The 19,972-nt window shown below is 31.3% G+C and overlaps 1 protein-coding gene across 4 annotated transcripts in view; it reads right to left on the reverse strand.

Moving 5' to 3' along the window:
• Positions 1 to 17,260: 17,260 nt before the first annotated feature.
• The window catches only part of LOC131030418 (dehydrodolichyl diphosphate synthase CPT3), an 85,965-nt gene continuing 83,253 nt past the window's right edge, over positions 17,261 to 19,972 (reverse strand). For all 4 annotated transcript variants that reach the window (XM_059209229.1, XM_059209227.1, XM_059209234.1 and 1 more), the window contains one exon: positions 17,261 to 17,830. The gene's annotated coding sequence lies outside the window, so the exon portion shown is untranslated. The remainder of the gene's footprint in view (positions 17,831 to 19,972) is intronic.

Raw genomic sequence — 19,972 nt, forward strand, 5'->3', positions numbered from 1 at the left:
CTAATGATAAAAATATTGTCTTTGTATAGTGTGCTCTATCAAATAATGTTAGTAGTGTAAAATTTTGTTCTTCTTGCCCATCATAGTCAAGCTACACAAGGAATGCAAACTAGGAACCAAATTTCCACCACTTTTTATTAGGGAATAACCAATTAGGCTCAACTTCAATCCCATAGGAGAGTTGAGCACTATGACTAATTTTTCCTTTTTTGAAAATGTTAATTGGATACGATTAGGATAAGAAATGGTGCAAGAACTAGGTAAAATGTAAGAAATTGACAAGATTAAACATAAAACTCTACATAAACATATCACAAGGCTAGTACACAACTATAGATCTAGAAATAAAATACATAAAGGGACCTATCACTGAAATCTAAGCTTGAAAATGCCAAACAAGTGTGCTAGGCGCCCTAGTCATGGAATCATTTTTGTCAACTAAAACTTCAAATTCTAGATTAGGATGATTTGTAGATTACGCCCTCTAAAATTTGGACAAAAACTGTTAAACAAACTATGTACTTATTGACATAGTTCACGAGTGTTTTTCATGTTCAAATTTTGGAATTGTATGTCTTGGTCTGTTATGTGCAAATCTGTAACTTTTGGTTGTCAGATTTGTAACCTACACATAGAAAAGAGGAAAAAAGTTGTGTTGTTTAAGAGTTTTCCTAAGTCAAACCCCAAGTAGGAATTAACCTCCAATTCAACAACTAATGATTAGAAGAGAGCTTACCCCTAGTAGGGAAAGGACTAAAAACCTTAAGAAAATGATTGAATTGACAAATGAAACCTTGATGTAAAAATCCTTGCCTTGAAGCCTCACACAAAGCTTGATGTTTCTTGATAGGTGTTAATGCACACCTTCATTCATGGTGGAACACATAACTTAATCATGATTGTTGAACTTCGATGCCTAAATGATTGACTTAAGATTTCTCCTCAAATGCCTTGAAGATGCATGATTGTGATGTTCAATTGGAATTTTCTTCATGTTAGGATATGTTAAAATGAGGGGGAGTTATATTTATACACAACTTACACCTTTTCGGGTTGAAATTTTGAATAAGGTTGACATCAGGGAGAACTTTCACTCTCCACATTTTGTCAACCACTACATATTCAAATTTGGGCCCAAAAAGGTTGGACTAGCATGCTAGGCATCATAGTCTTGGCTTTTCGAGCCAATTGTAGGGAAGTTAAGTAGCGAAACAACTTCCTACAATAACCTTGAGAGGATGGTAATGCAAGAATTTTACATATCGTTAAAACAGTTACAAAAACTTAACAAAAATAAACATAATATCATGAATACCACAACACAATAACACAGTGATTGGGGAAAACCCTTTCGAAAGAAAAACCCCACACTCCAAAAGCAGCTCAATATATTATTCAGCAATCAATAACAGATTAAAATATACTTAAAAATAAATCTCTTCATAGGAGTACCACTAATCAAAGAATCAAAGGTAACTCAATAGCCATAACTCTTACATACAACCTCTATCTCATGCACCTCATATATAGGAGATACAATTCAAGAAATCGTCAAACGGTATTACAAAACCATGGGCTAAAACCACCCAATAAAGTAGAGTCAACCTTATCTCCATTCTAGATGCCCTATGACGTGTCAAAACACACATCACCACATGTTTCTCCCTTTTACAACTCATTTATGTGTCCGGTGTAATTTTATATTTCCTATTATAGGAGTCCAAACTTCTGGAGGCCATAACTTGTGAAGCGGGTCTCCAATTGATAAATTGTTTGATACGTCGAAAAGCTTGTGAAGTAATATATCACCTTGTAACCTACTATGCTAATTACACCCACTTTTCAAGGCATTTCAGAAGGTCTAAAGTCCTCAAAATTTAATTTAAACCTTTCATCACACCCTTCGAAAATAAATACTTTAATATCTTCAAAACTAGCTGTGATCTTGTGACGAAAATTTACCGACATTCTTATCTAGCCAATCTGAAGCTTTCAGGGGAATTTTGCAACATTTCATGCTCAAACGAAAACTTACTATAAATAGTAACCTCATGTAAATGCAAGGTTGAGACACCATTTTCCCAACAAAAACCAAGGCCAATGAGGATGGAATTATTCTAGGCTTCTATAATTCTATCAATGGCTTGAGCACAATCAGTCATGAATTAGGGGCATGAGGGACAACCACCAAAGTGAGCCAAAATTGAGAGTGAAATTGTAGAGGGATAAAAGTTATGACACTATGTACATTGTTTCCCAAATTATATGCATTGTTTCTTAGGTCAAATGCATCATTTAAAGTTTTAGAAATGTCAAATAATAGATTGTATACCTACCAATATACATTAAAATGTATCATTCTATACATATACTTCTCAAAACATAAAATTATTAAGAAAAAGGATTAATTTCAAGGATGTGGGTGCCACCAAGTGTGATAGAATGAGAGTGATAAAAACTAAAAGTATAAAATAAGAACAACGTAATGAAAGTACCAAATTTCACATTCAATCAATCACTTTAGTAGAGCATGAGATTAATGCATTAAACATTAAAATAACCAATGTTACATTCACCAAACCTCATATCACTCCATCATTCTTAAATATGCTTTAATAATTTGATATATATTGGGTTCTTAATTCATCATTGTGGTGATGATGTTCATTGGATACAAAATTGATAGGATTTGGATTCTTTATGAATGTTACCTAATTGATTATAGATAGGTTTAATTTATTGATTTTGAAGAGATTTGATGAATGGATAGGATTGAATCTAGGAACCTAGATTTGATACATGATTTGGCAGACTGGCGAGGATATTAAGTTTCCATGATATTTTCTTTCCTTTAGGATTATTAGTCTTGTGTAAATATTCTTACACAAATAGATTAATATTAAGTGCCTAAGTAAAATTAATACTATGTACAATAAATAACTATGCAAAAGAACCTTGCTAATAATAGCCATTTTAGTGTTAAATTTGATGAATTATAATGCACATGTTTATTAAACTTGGCCTTATCTATAAGGTTTTACCTTGCTAGCCCATATAATATGTGTTAATCCTATACATCACATATTTTCCCACCCTTTTCAAAATTGCATAAATGACATGTGTCCTAAATAAAAATGTGGCCATGATTTCATCCACTTAATTTGTGTTTCTTTTTCACAATTTTGAAGCTCACACACATTCAAAATTAGATAGTCACATGATACTTTGCACCTAAAATATTTCAAATTAGCAACTGGGATGGAATAGTTAAAGGAAAATCCCTATCCCAAAATTAATATTTGCAATTGATCAAATATGAAAGCATATTTAAGTCAACTTTCAAAAAACTTAGTTTTCCTTAGACCGATTGACACCATAATTGACAATTTTAACACCAATGCAATGAATATCTTATTCAAAATTGAAATACTAGTAAATAACAATAAATATCAATAGTGGTATTACCTCATTTTGTTGTATATATACATAAGCATAATGAGCAACCTGCGTATAAAACTAAAAAAAATAATACACTTGATTTCACAAATAGACATATAAATTTGAGAAAATATGAACTCTAGTTTATATTAAAAAGATGAATTATAAAAGGACCAAAACAAATATCAAAATAAAATTTCTTTATTGTTACCTTGGCTCATGGTGAATGTTACAAATGAATTTAAGTATACCAAATCAAAGCTTATTTGGAATGGAACATTGCATGGCATTTGTAAATCAATTTTAATCATTCAAAAATATTTCACAACATTCATTTAGAGCATTTAGACTAAAGCGGTTTAAATTAGCAATAAAGATTTTTGTCTCACCCTAATGTACTCAAAATATTTTCATGTAGATTGTGGAATCATGAATAAGAGGCTTGTCTTAGTTTAGGAAACTATCACACTTCAATCTTAACAAAGGAAGTTCTTAAAGATGCTCTTTAACATTGGTTTCACCACAATCTAACCGTCACAATAAAGATAAAAGATTTGAGAACAAGCAACCATCTAATAGATATGGATGTCTTTTATTAGATATGATTGTGGAAAAGCTAGATATAATCACAACTATAATCAAATTTGAACATTTACAATGTAAAATCTAAAAATTCATATATTTTAAAATTTAACATTTTTAATTTGAAATTTAATTTAAAAATCAATCTTATGATATATCTCTAATGTAAACCAACTACACCAACTATTGCCATTATGATAACTACATACTCTCTAACACCATATTTAATTTATCATTTATTATACTCCATACCCAAAACTAATTAACATAAACCCTAATTAAAAACGAAATATTTAAGCTTTATCCATACCTAAGTTACATATTCTTCTTTAGTTCATTGATGGCGATATTATGGAATAATAACAAGTCCAGTGTGAACGCAATTCGGAGCACTCATTGACCAATATGAAGTCATCGGGAAGCAAATTCATTGAACCAACTTTTCTTCTTCCACCCCAAACATCATCATCATTATCAATGGACAAAATTCATTTTCACTTCTTTTTTTTTTTCTGCAACTTGTTTCCAGCTAAAAATGTTGAATATAAAGCCGCGTATTGGTAAAGCAGTAAACATCAAGGAGACCGACAGCCACTTCATAATTTTGTTTTAATTAAATGTAGCCCGTTTCCGGGAATCCACGTTTGAGTATTGAATACGTTTTCATTCACTATTTAATAGAGATGGGTAGAAAATTGTATTTCACAGATGGATACCGTGATATTTAAGTAAACTCATATTTATAAAAATAGTTTTCTTATCACTTGACTTTTAATCTTGTTGATCAATAAATACTTATGAAAGGAACTGCTAAATTGAATACAGGACAAGAGTTGTTGAGTGTAGAAATCTTTTTCTTATATTATTGTTCAAATTTGTTCTAAAATAGATATTTACTTAAGCACAATAAATTTCTATTTAAATATATAAAAGAATATATATGTCAAAGTGTATGTACTATTTATTTGAATCAGAAGGTGAAATGGAACAGAAAATTGTTCTAAATATACTCAACTTATAACCACCTTCTTCCAACCTAGTAATATAATTATTTTTATTATTAAATTAAATGACTTTTAAGGAAATCAAATGTAACAAACTTTTTGTTAAATACACAAGAGAAACCATGTTGAACTCATCTGGTATAATATGAGGTATATAAATTCGATAAGAGTGGAAAATATTTAGAATCTAAGTTCATCCTTTTGACCAGATTAGTTTAGAATAAATAAAAAATGAGTAAATGTTAAAAAGAAGAGTCCAGAATTCTTATATTGAGTGTGAAGTGGAGAATGGTGAGTTTGGAAGTCGTGGAGAATAAGGCTTTTTGTCGCTTTAACCTCAAAATATCTATGGACTTGTCAATAGTCTTAAGAATCTTATATTGTGGGCTACGAAAATAATATTTAAGATTATGACACCTTCTCTTGTCTTCTGTGCTTAGCTGCCTCTGCTTGGATGTATCCTACATTGTTATATGCCAAAAATAAATCTGTCTGGTTTTGAAAAAATATATAACAAAGATAAATATATTTTCATCGAAAAAGTTTACTTATTATATATGCAAATTAAATATATATATTTTAATTTTATAAAAAATTAAATAAGTTTATTCATTAGAAAAATATTTTGAATGTCAATTGGAATAGAATAATATAATAATATAAAACATTGTCTATCTATTATAGATTATATATTTTGTGTACCTATGTTTTCATTAAATGTATAAAATAGTAACAACATACTACATATTATTAAGTCACATATAAAATAATAACACATACATATTATAAGATGTTGGAATAATATATGCTTTTTTACTTTGGCTGTGAATAAAACATTTTAAATCTTACCAATAATTCTATAACCATACTTGATGTTTATGTTTATGCATTCTTATCTTTCCATTTATTTTCAGGAATAATTCATATTCTATAAATTCTCTTTTTTATTTTTTCAAGATTCTTTGAAGAATTCACTTTGTCAAATGTAAAATTAATTCTTTTAATAATTACGAAATAACAAATATTCTCTCTAATAATGATTAGAATTATTCTTGCTTTTCTCATGTAATGTTTTTTATAAGCCCACTACAATTGCTATGAGATGGTTCCTATTATTATTCTCACTTTATCAATTATGCATTTAGGTAGGATAGTGATATTTAAGGTCGAAAAAATATTATTTAGGTATAAAAGATGATTATTATATAATATAAATAACATTTCCAAAAGATTAAAAAATATATATTAATATTATAATTAATATTTTTTTTACATAAAAAATATTATATTTTTTTGTATATAGTTTAATATAATTGTTAGGATAATGTTAAAAAAAATTGGTTTTTATTTAATTATTTATTTATTAAAGTTAAAAATTAAATTTTTATAAGATATTTTGATGAATATATTGATGTTGATTGAATTGAATTTTTTAAATATAATTCATAAAGTTAGGTTTGTGTATTTATCATTAATGTTTGTAATAATAATGACATGATAATATAATATGTTTAATTATTAAAAAAAAATTATGAAATGATTAACCATTGGATATAGATATCTTTGTAACAATAAATTGATGGTGTAATTGAAGGAGGTTATTATATAAGATGAAACTTTTAGAAAAGAAATAGTTTGATAGAGACATATACAAACAAATAAGGTGTGTTTTTTTTTAAAAAAATGATTATTCTTTCTCTATAGCGTAATCATATTGTTTGATTTTGATTTGTAAAATCTCTTTAACTATTGCTATTTTAGGCTCTTGAAAATTAGATCTTGTTAATTTTTTTGCATAATTATTCTATGTGCATATTATGTAGCAAGTTAATTTCACAAATATCTAGCCATTTATTTCTTTACATTAAGCTAATTATGTCTTAATCATAAAATAGTACAAATAGTAACAATGGATGGTATAATTGTACAAATAAAATTGTTGTTAGCATTATATAACTATTAAAATTAAATATATTTTGATTGTAAATTAGAATAAATTAGTACAAATTGTGCTACATACTATTAAATTAAAATTTTTATATAAAATAATAACTTATAATTGAAAATTCTATATATTTTTTGTTTTTATTGTAGATAAATAAAATTAAATATTATCAATAATTGTATAACTATTCTCATTGTTTTTAAAAATACATATCTATATTTTTATTTATTTTAATATGTAATTCATTTTCCATAAATTATTCTCAAAATTATTTTTATCTTTGAAAATTATCTGAAAGATTCCAAAGGAGAATTAATTCTTTTAATAATTGCCAATAACAAATATTCTCTATAATGCTTAGAATTTTTAAAATTCTTTGAAAGCTTTGAAAATTAAATTTGATTCTTTTAATAATTGATAGATAACAATTATTCTCTATAATAACACTTAGAATTATATGATAATGAGGTCTTAAAATGAAATGAACTTTTATAGAGCTCCAAGTTAAATTATTACATTTCTTTTTTCCTAAGTGTTTTTATAGGCCCATTATAATTGGTATGAGTAGGTTCCTAATACTATTCGAACTTGACAAATCATGCATTTAGGAAGGATGTTGATATTTAAGGTGAGAAAATATTTTATTAATATTTTAATTAAAAATGTTTTTTTTTCAAGATAGAAAAATAAAGTATTTTATTAAAAAAAAATTAAAAGACATTTATTTTATATGAGTGTTATAACAACTCTAAAAATAACTTATATTATTTATTTATTGAATGAAAAATTTAACATTTTCATGGGTGTATTGAAGATTGAATTGATTTATTTTTAACAAAGTGTAAAATAAAAATTAGCTTTGTATATTTATTATTAATGTTAGTAATAATGATGATATGATTATATGAATTAATATGTTTAATTATTATAATTATATTTTTAACAAATGATTAATTATTAGATATCTTTATGTGCGGAGTGAAATATTGATGATGTAGTTGAAGGAGACTATCATGAAAGACAAAATTGTTAGAAAAAAATAGTTTGATAGAGACATATATAGACAAATGTAGTATATTTTTCATTAATCATTATTCTTTCTATATAGAATAAATATATTGTTTGATTTTATCTCAAGTCTAATTCTTACAATTTTGAATTAGTTAAAAAAACAAGTATTGTTTGATTTTATCTCAAGTCTAATTCTCACAATTTTGAATTAGTTTAAAACACAAGTTTGTAAACCTTTTATAACTATAGTTTTTTCACACTCTTGTAGATCTTGTAATATTTTTTTTGCATAATTACTTTATATTCATACTTATGCAAATAGACTATTGATTTCTTTTTTACTTTTAAAAATTGATTATAATTTTTGATAATTAAAGCTGCAAAACAAGGGTGTCGACCCTGTATAAAAATAACCCATAGGCAACTTTTAAAAAATAGGCAACAAACCAAGGGTGCGACCCTACACTAACTCGGGTCGAACAAGTCATTAACAATAGGACCCAAGACCACTATTAGCGAAACAAAGCCCAAACAAATCCTCAACAACACACTAGCAAGACATCTAGGAACCTAACTCAAGAGCGGGAAGAACACCCACAACTCGAGGAAGAGTTTGGGGTGGGGGGGAGGAGGAGGAGGGAGGGGGGTAAATAATTACCTTCCTGCCTCTAACAAACAACAGTCCAGACAATACTACTATTAGGAACTACATTGAAATCAAGGAGGAAAATCCCCTTAGAGGGCCTGTCAGCATTTGGAGCAAACTGTTGACTAATAGGTTGTTGCAGAACATGAACAACAGGAGTAAAAATTATTTAATGCTACATGTATAATAATGCATCTCGCTTCTAAATTAATTTTGATTTTGATTTGTCATATTTTGTAAAAGAACAACTGGTATTTAATTAGAGGGGTAGATTTGATTTAAGCCTAGAAAAATTTACAGAACCCAACATTGTGTAACTCTTATGGAATCTCTATTACTCCTATCAAAATATTAAAAAAAAAAGATAGTTTCATATATATCTTGTGGGAGTCAAATGAAATCATCCAAATATGTCATTTTGAATTTTATTTTCATGTGGAGTTACTTGTAATGCTTATAGAATTTACTTACATAGGGCAACAACTTAAAACCCTGGATTTTGAAAGACCCTACCCACTAAATTACTGAAGCACCTTTATTTTCTAGTTGATCACCCTTTTTAATTATTGTTCTTGAATCAACAACTTTTTAGGAATTATTGTAAAACTATCTCCCAAAAGACCTCTTGGGCTCAAATCCTTCTTTTTAATTTTATTTCTTGCAGATGGTGAGCATAAAGAAAGTTACAACATATGCAAATAACTAGAAGTACGACCCTCAAGACCACCCTAATAACATTAATCTCCCCACAAACCACTTCCATATGCCTCACATATGAATAAATCGTGCTTCCATCAAAATTAGTCCTACCCACCAAAAGGTAGTCCTCAATATCTTTGATTTTCTTCTCTCTAATGAGCACCTTTTTTTTCTTGAGGTAGACAAAGTTCATTTTTTTCCTTTTACAAAAATATTTCTAATAAAATTGAAACTCTAGGTTAACGTAGATGATGTGGAAATACAAATTTATGTAAAACAATGAGAATATATTCTTTTAAAATAATATATAAAATAATTATTATAATAACTCGATATGTGTATTTAAAGGTAAACAATTAGGGTCACTAACCAAATCAGGGAAATACATAAACTAAATGGGATTCTCTATTTGGACAAGGAAAGCATCAAAAGGAAAGTTGTGGTATTTTTCTAAGACCTTTATTCTAATACAACATTATTGATTGAGATAACAATAAAAATCCTCAACAATACACTAGCAAGACATCTAGGAACCTAACTCAAGAGTGGGAAGAACACCCACAACTCGAGGAAGAGTTTGGGGTTGGGCGAGGGGGGAGGAGGAGGGAGGGGGGTAAATAATTACCTTCTCGCCTCTGACAAACAACAGTTCATCCAATACTACTGTTAGGAACTACATTAAAATCAAGGAGGAAAATCCCCTTAGAGGGCCTGTCAACATTTGGAGCAAATTGTTGACTAATAGGTTGTTGCAGATTATGAACAACAGGAGTAAAAATTATTTAATGCTACATGTATAATAATGCATCTCGCTTCTAGATTAATTTTGATTTTTATTTGTCAGATTTTGTGAAAGAATAACTGGTATTTAACTAAAGGGGTAGATTTTATTTAAGCCTAGAAAAATTTACAGAATCCAACTTTGTGTAACTCTTCCAAAATCTCTATTACTCCTATCAAAATATTAAAAAAAAGGATAGTTTCATATATATCTTGTGGGAGTCAAATGAAATCATCCAAATATTTCATTTTGAATTTTCTTTTCATGTGGAGTTACTTGCAATGCTTATAGAATTGACTAACATAGGGGAACAACTTAAAACCCTAGAGTTTGAAAGACCCTACCCACTAAATTACTGAAGCAACTTTATTTTCTAGTTGATCACCCTTTTTAATTATTGTTCTTGAATCAACAGCTTTTTAAGGATGATTGTAAACATGTCTCCAAAAAGACCTCTTGGGCTCAAATCCTTCTTTTTAATTTCATTTCTTGTAGATGGTGAGCATAAAGAAAGTTACAACATATGAAAATAACTAGAAGTGTACGACCCTCAAGACCACCCTAATAACATTAATCTCCCCAAAAACCACTTCCATATGCCTCACATATGAATAAATCGTGTTTCCATCAAAATTAGTCCTACCCACCAAAAGGTAGTTCTCAATATCTTTGATTTCCTTCTCTCTAATGGGCACCTCTTTTTTTTCTTGAGGTAGACAAAGTTCATTTTTTTTCTTTTACAAAAATATTTCTAATAAAATTGAAACTCTAGGTTAACGTAGATGATGTGGAAATACAAATTTATGTAAAACAATGAGAATATATTTCTTTAAAATAATATATAAAATAATTATCATATTAACTCAATATGTGTATTTAAAGGTAAACAATTAGGGTCACTACCCAATTCAAGGAAATACGTAAACTAAATGGGATTCTCTATTTCGACAAGGAAAGCATCAGAAGGAGAGTTGTGGCATTTTTCCAAGACCTTTATTCTAATACAACACTATTGATTTAGATAACAAAACTTATTTGTTGGATTTAATCTTTTATATTGTCTCAAATCATGATAATGAGGCCTTAATAGCCCCAATTATATGGAGGATAATTTTTTTTAAATTCCTAAGCTTTTGAAGGAAATAAGGCATTGGGTCTAGATGGTTTCCCATATTCTTTCTTCTAATTATTTGGGATATTTCTTCCCGAGATACTATGGAGGTTGGGAAAAGGTTTCTCTCTTCTAGAAAAAATCATTAACAAACTCAACAATATTATATTGGTTTTAGTTCTCAAAAAAATGGTACCTCCAAATTCTAAGCATATAATTTTATGCAACTATGTACAATATTTTTTTAAGAACCCTTACTTGAAGCTTGCAAACTATTCTTCATGATCTCATCTCCCAAAAACAAAGTAGCCTTGTGAACATATGAGAAATTCTAGATTATTTTATCACCATTCATTGATGGTATGATGAAAGAATAAGTATCTGGTAGAATACTGAGAGGGGGGGTGAATCAGTATACTGAAAAACTAATACAAACTTTCCAATCTCAAATTCAAACTCACAAAGTAAACTTTCACTTATCAAGATCAATACTCAACATCAACCTGTTAACTGTTATAACAACTTAACAATAAACAACTTCAATCTTGTAAACATCAAAATGTTTAATCATATCTCAACATATTCAATCTCTCAATGCTTCCAATTATCATGCCTTGTCAGAATAGTTAAGTAGTCAATCAAATCAACAAATAAGATCATAACCACAAAAACATTCACCACTTGACACAAATGTTTATACGTGGAAAACCCAAATAGGTAAAAACCACGGTGAGATGAGACTCACAAGGATAGCTATTTGAACTATTCTGAAGTTCGCCCTATTAGGAGCCAAGCCTGTTAAAGCTTTTACAATATGTCATGTTAAGAATTGATTCTGTTAGGAATCACCCAGTTAAGGGATTTACAAAATGCCTTGATGAAAAGCAAAATACCCTATTAGGAGTAACCTCGGTAGAGGGTTTGAGAATCCAAGCTAATGGACCACCTTGTTAGAGGATTTAATAAGTAACTAAGCTTGTTAGAGCTTACCCTGTTAGGGGATTTCAATTTTGCTGTAATTGTTAGAAAACAACAGGTTTTCTTGATCTGTCTGAATAGCACTACATTTTCTTGATCAAATCCTTTTAAGCTTCAATCTGCCTTTACACAAACTGCAGATCCATTCTCCAGTTAGGCAACCACACACTCAACTAGTTTTCAGCCAACACTTTGCCAACACTCTTACAAACAACTTCATCGACCTTAAATACAAACAACACTGGTTAAAGGTCGAAACCTTGTTAAAGGTTACCTCACTAGAGGATTTAAAGAACTCAATGAACTTGAGTCACCTGGTTAGAGGATTTGCAACAAGCATGTTAAAGCTACCTGGTCAAGGGATTTTCCTTCTGTTGAAATGGTTAGAAGTCAACAGGAAAGCTCTGATCTGATAACAACACTACTTGCTAGGGCAGATCCTTTTCAGCTCCTCTCCTCTACAATCACACTCTGCAGATTCCACACTCTGGTTTGGCGAGTATCTCAACATGAAGACACAAACACATCATTTGCCAACCCCATCAATAACAAACATCATCGACCTTATAGACAACAATTAGGTTGGTAGCATAAACCCTAAACCCTAAACATTTTAGGTTTACAAATATAAGCGATCCAATCTTGAACTTTAAATCCATTACATAGAATGAAACAATCTAAAATAGATCTCCAGACATTTTGCATCGTCCAATCTTCAGCACATCTGGAAAACAGTAACCCATCACGCGCTTCTTCATACACCGCTCATAACATCACGCATTCCCGAGATAGGCATTCAATGCATTCAATCTTCACCGCAAGATCCTCAAGGAAATTCTTCACGTGCACACAGCTAACGTGGCATCCTGATCCTTACCCTTATTATTCACAAAACACCATCAGTTGCACCGCACAGGTCATATCGGTAACCCTAGAGCTGAACAGAGACTACCAACCGGCAGTCACACTTAGTGAACCCTGACACCTGTCCACTCCATCCCGGTTGACCATGACTGCTTCCAATCTTCATACTGGTGCATATCGGTTCACCTGCTTGAGCATATATTGACATCAATCACAACATACATTGTCATCGCTTCATCAGATGCCAACAATATCTTGCAATGTTTTCTGAAAAAAAATGTTTCATTTGACAAGTACACTCACACCAAGCACTAGCTACCATCCACAAACTGGTGGTCAAATAGAAATAGTGAATAAGTGGATTGGGGAGTACTTAAAGAATTATGTTTCAAATCATCAAACTACATGGATCAAGTGGTTGCACTTGGGTGAATATGCTACTATACCTAATATCACATGTTTATTGGTATGTCACATTTTAGAGCTTTATATAGTTATGATGCACTTCCTTTTGTTGATTTATTTCTCTTGAAAAGTAAAGTACCTACAACATGTGATTTGATAGATCAAAGACAATAAATATTAAGGACACTAAAAGATGATTTGCATCAAGCACGTAATTAGTAGAAAACTTATGTTGATCGAAAAATAACACAAAAAAGTTTTGAGGTGGGTGATTTGGATTTTTGAGATTGCAACCATGTAGGGAGACTTCTATTCACAAGGGTGGAACCGAGAAGCTCAAACCTCAATACTATGGACCCTACAAAATTGTGGCCTATTAGTTGGAGCTTCCACGAAATAGAAAGATTCATAATGTTTTTCATGTCTTGCTTAAAGAAAGTTGTTGGTCAACCTATTGCGCCTTTAGGGGATTTTCCACCCTTAGATGATGAGGGTAAGTTGATCTTAATTCTTAAAGATGTGATGGATACCCGAGTCAAAAAATTTAAAAACCAAGAGCATCACTAAATATTTAATCAAATGGAAGAATCTACTAATTGATGATTCCATTTGGGAAGGACCTAAGATACTTGAGCATCCCAACTTGTGTTGCTTGAGGACAAACAATTTTTAAAAAGGCAACCTTGTCGTGTCTCATTTCTAATTAATTTAATTTTCTGGATAAATTGCTTAATTCAAATAAAATAATATATTTCTTGTAAGACCGTTAGGTTTGACCTTGTTTTTTTATTAAAATAAGAAGCAAAACATGGGTGTTGGCCTTGTAAATAAATAGCGCATAGGCGGCAAAAACAGGCAACAAAACAAGGGTGCTAACCCTATACAAGATCAGGTCAAATAGACCAATAACAAAGTCAAAGGACCATTGAAAAAGGCATACCAAACCAATTACAACACAATAGAAAAAAGCTATGAACCCAACTCAAGAGTGGGGAGAAACAACCCCAACCCGACACAGAGTTTGGGAGGGGGAGGACTTACCTTTACACCTATGACAAACAACAGTCCAGGTAATAATATTGTTAGGGACATCATTATTAGGAAGATAAAGTGAGGGAAACCCCTCAGAGAAACCGTTCACACCTGGAGAAAACTGTTGTTGTAAAATAGCAGACTCACCAAGAGAAAACATATGTTGTAGAATAGGAGCAACAAGCGAAGAAACCACAAGGCCAAAGGGGGTTACACCAGTAGCATCCAAGGGGCCAACGAAGGCCACAACAACAGTAAGAGGCACAACCTCATCCTAGGAAGAGTCCACATTAGCATCCAAAGAATCATCAGAATCAAGAGCCATGATAGTCAAATGATCAATGCTAGCATCCTTCCACCAAGCAACAACACCTTTATGCCGAGAGAGCAAACAATCTACTAGTAGAGAAACATCTATGACAACGAAAGGGGAAGCCCACGTAATCTAGCTATTAAGTCCATGACCTATCCCCAACCATAAGAACTACATCCCCAAGGAGAGACATAGAGATGTCAATGTCAATTAAGGTGCAAACAAAAGTAGAATGACTCATGGAGGACGTGGGATCATCCACCTTCAAGAAGTGGCCAATAGAGCTACCAATGCCCTCATTAAAAGAATGTTCCCAAAAATGAAGAAGATTGGAAAGGCGAACCCACACCGGACACACATTAAGTGGTTTCATAAGAGGGTTAAAATAAGTTGTCCAGGGTTTGACAAAAAGGGAGTTGACTCCCCAAACCCATAGCTTGCTCAACAACAGGTCACGATCCTCAAAAGAAACAAAGGAAGCAATAAAAAAAATCCGAGCACAAGGGAAGAGATCAATGCAACTAGAAACCAAAGGTTTCCAAGAATCACTCACCCTACAATGAAGATCATGAAGGGTAGGCCAAAGCCCCACAAATCTGCACACAAACCCACAGTGTTGGTAGAAGGCAACATTCTCCACCACATCTTGACCACAAACCACCACAGGGGAAGTCTTGGTACAAGGAAGATGGTGAGATTTCCTCCTAGAAGGAAGAGCGGAAACATATATGGCGATACGGGCGAAGCTCCACTCACCAGAAGACCTAGGAGGGATGCTAGCACTCGGATTAACCCTATCAAGACCACCAACATCAGAGGCAATGCCAAACCCACCAGTAGTTGCATGTGGAGGCAGTGAACCCTGAAGAAGGCCAGAGGCATCTACAGTAACACTAGGAGACCCAACATTAACCTTGTGCAGGCCCACAACAAGGAGTTGAGGTGCAAAAGGGCACGACACACTTCGAAATCACCCTAACACCAGGGAGTTGAGACACATAAGGGTCATCCCCAAGAACAACATAAGCAATTTTTGAAAACTGTTGAGTGGGAAAAGGCACAATAGCAAGCATCACTTGCAACAACAAGTAGCACTTACGTAATACCCTTCTTAGATTTGACCTTGTTATGTAACTTGTGATTTTTAAATTTTGGACCCAAGCACCCATTTAGAATTAGGCCAACAGTTTTGAAGAGTTGTTTTGATTTGTTTTTTCTCCAAAATGAGGCATGAGTCTTTGGGTGCCCATGTTTGGGTTGCAACATACAAAAATTAAGCATTTTCATTGGGGAAATTATCTCATCTTGTGGTAATTTATCTAATAAAGCACTTTGTGTTCAAGTTACTTCTATGGACAAAAACCCATAATTGAAGTCAATGGACAAAAACTCATTGGTTGCAAATATCAAAGAAATAAACCCCTTTGGTACATGAAGGTTATCTCATTCAGATGTTACAATAGAGCTTCAAGAAGTAATTCAATTCAGCTAATTTAGTTTTATGTGTATTTTCAAGTTTAGAAGTGGTATTTGTGTTGCCAATTTACTATAGGGTTTGTTGTCATCTCATGATATTGTAATGTTATAACAGTCCTATTTGATACAAAAAGTCATATTTACATCATTATATTAAGTTGTGAACACTTAAGATCATTTGGTGCAATTTCAATGTTGACTAATTGCTAATTTGCATAGCAAATTTTCTAAGTTGTATAGAATTTGTGAAGTTTGATTGATGCAAGTTTTATGTCAAACTACTTGCTCAAACATTGGTGAAATTGATGAAATTTGTAGATATTTCAATTTATGTTAAAAGTAATTACTTATGTATTGAATATCAAAATTTGCATCAGAACTTGTTGGCGTCTATTAACTCATTTAAATTGGTAAGATATTTCATTGGGGGATATAACAAGTCTCCCCTCTAGTAGACAGATCTCTCATATGTGTGAATTTGAATATCTTTTCAGATTTTTTTTTAATGTAGAGACTGTTAAATGACTATCAAAGTGCAAATATATAAAAATTGAAATCCTAGTCATTACAATTGAGTCCCAAAGAAAATCTAGCGAAAATTCCCAGAGAAAAGGCAAATAATGTACGGACCCGAAAATTACATGATAGATACTGTTTGAGTTTACAGATCAGCTCATAGTTCATAAGCTCGACCTTTATATTTACCTGAAATTTGCACTATCTGAATAGTTCTTTTGTAGAATGCCCATGTTTCCTTTAAAGTTGAGTACTGCCAATTTTTGTGCACTTAGCTACAAGTATGCCATAATTTCTTTGTTTCAAATTAAGAGCTCTTCCATGTATTTTAAATTAAGTGGGAACAAAACCAGGGATGCTTAAACTAGCATCTGCTATTAACAAACGATTGTTTGTATCGGTTACATGTATGTAACCATAGAAAACCCAAATTTAATCCTTCAACCTCATGAGGATTCCTTAATATCCAATAGAGCCAATTATTTTGTAAACTGGATACAAAATGCGTTATCTCACATGCTACTCCAGCTAAACTACAGCATCCAACACACCTGCTTTCTTTGTCATGAACAGCACATTAGAGAAAATTTAACAATGTGAAGCCACCTCATAGTAGGTGCGCCAAAAAGCAGTGATTCCAGAGTTTTCTAGGCCCAATGTACAACATCAATGACCAATAACACTGTCTTAATTCAACACACAATGTAATGAACTCTCTCTCCCTCTCTCTAATCAACCGCGGCTTCCTTTTATTTCTAGCAATTTAATAGCTCTTTTTATGCTTTTCCCAGGGTTTACTTTCTTTGGAAAATGTTTTTAATCTGGAGTACATTTACCATAGTTAAAAAAATAGGAATGTTAGAGGATATATCAGCTACAGGAGAAGACACTGTTCCTTTGCCTCCAGGGCTTGTGCTTAAAACCTACTTAAATTGATCGCAAATTTAGTCTAGAGTCTATTTTGAATAGAAATTCCGCGTGAAGCAATGGTTGTGGATTTTTGTTGCAGTCTCTTCCTTGATTTGATAACTGTAAACAATGTGAAGATAAATGAGTATAAAATAAGCAAACAGGTCACTTAGAAACCAAATAAGTGTAAATAGAAGCTATGCATGTGTAAATATTAATCTAAGAGTCTAATATTAAACATTCTGTTTTTGGTAGTTTTTGATAGTTTTGTTTTTCAGCTGGTAGTTTAACTAATTCACTATTCTGTAAATAAACTAGTAAATCTTCGTTTCAATATACAATAATTTACCATTCTATTCTGTTTCATGATGGTTTACAGATCACATAGAAACCGAATAAGTGTAAATAGAAGATATGCATGTGTAAGTATTAAACTTAGAGTCTAATACTAAGCATTCTGTTCTTGGTAGTTTTGTTTTATTTGTGATAGTTTAACTTCAGCACTATTCTATTAAATAAACTTGTATATCTTTTTGCCTTTCTATTCTGGTTTTCCAATTCTATTTTTCAAATTCTATCCTTAACAGTAATATCAAAGCACAGGCAATATAACCATTCAAATTTAAAGCTCTTTGATGCAGCATGCATTGCTCCTGTCTAACACAGCATTGATTTTGGCATTACCAAAGAATCTTTCGTTTTTGATATTACATTATAATACAATAAGAGTTGGCCCTTGCACACACCCAAAAAAAAAAACTTAGCAACTAAAGAAGAATCAGTTCAAACAAGAATATTTGATGCTTCTCGAGACAAAAAAATCCAAAAATTGGTGAAATCAGAAATAATATCCAAGAAATCAAAGGATACGAAGAAGAATTTAGAAAGAACTTGGGAAAAACAAAGAAAGAAATGAGAAAACAACCAGTTTGAAGAGATCAAATGTGACGAATTGTAAAACCTGTCATCCATGGCATTTGTGGATAGGGATAAATTAAAACATGGAGATGTGTTTCATGTTTCGGTGATGGCAGTGACAAAAGATTATTTTGCAGCATGTGTTAGAATAGTGTGATTTAATTTCAATCCCTTTAAGTGGATAAGAGATAATATTATTGAAACGTTGTAGAAATGGAGGATGGGAGAAATAAGGATGCAAAATTAAGTGTTAATGTAAACTAGCAACTCCAACTAGTGGAAGAGCTAAAAGAATATACAAATCATTCAAAATCTAAGTTAAATAATAATGCATGGAAAACTCTTCTCTTTATAATGAAGGAATGAGTTCTATTTATAGAGAAAATGGGCAAATGAAGGGTTGAGATTGAATTGTTTGAGGAAGGGTTAGGATGGCTTGAGGAAGTGTTGATCCTCAATCCATGTGCTCTCTTTTAAGCCAATCACATATTGACAAGTGTCAACAAGGGAAGGCTTGAGAGGAGAGGGAGATAAAGCATTAAATGCTTGAAGACTTGAAGGAAGCCATCAAAGGCTTAAGAGGACTCTAGAAGGAAGTCATTAAAGGCTTGAAGAGTTCGAAGGAAGCCATTAAAGGCTTAAGAAGACTTTAAAAGGAAACCATTAAAGGCTTAAAGACTTTAAAGGAAGCCATTAAAGGCTTGAAGGTTCTAGAAGGAAACCATTAAAAGCTTGAAGACTTTAAAGGAAGTCATTTAAAAGGCTGAGTTGATAGGTTTTGGGATAACCTTTGGTTTAGGAATGTGCAAACCATTAAAGGGTGATTAGGCTAATAATAGGGGTTTAGACATGATTAGAAGGAGGTTAACTTGCAACTTGCATTGTTTAGAAGATGCAAGTGGGTGAGAGATTATAGGAATTTAAATAAATATTTATTTATTCAAATGTGAAAAATGGGATTTAAATAAATGTTAATTTATTTAAATACGAGAGGGGGGTTAATTAAACAAATATGTTTTATTTATTTAATTAATTGTCAGAATATGGTTAAGTGAATTAAATTAAATTAATTGAATAATTTATTTAATTAATAAAATAACATAGTTAGGATGAATTAATTAAATATTAATTTAATTAATTTTCGAAAAAGGAGAAAGGATTAATTAAATGTGAATTTAATTAACAGTTGGATAAATGGTAATTAAAAAAATATAAAATTCATTTAATTAGGTGGACAAAAATAGGTGTCTATAATTATTTAAATATTTTTCAGATGATTTGGAATATTAACTGTAATGGCATACATGAAGGAAGTGGAGCATGATGGTCCCAGTTATAAGTTAA

The sequence above is a fragment of the Cryptomeria japonica genome, chromosome 7 (genome assembly GCF_030272615.1).
Source record: "Cryptomeria japonica chromosome 7, Sugi_1.0, whole genome shotgun sequence".
In the NCBI taxonomy this organism is placed as follows: domain Eukaryota; kingdom Viridiplantae; phylum Streptophyta; class Pinopsida; order Cupressales; family Cupressaceae; genus Cryptomeria; species Cryptomeria japonica.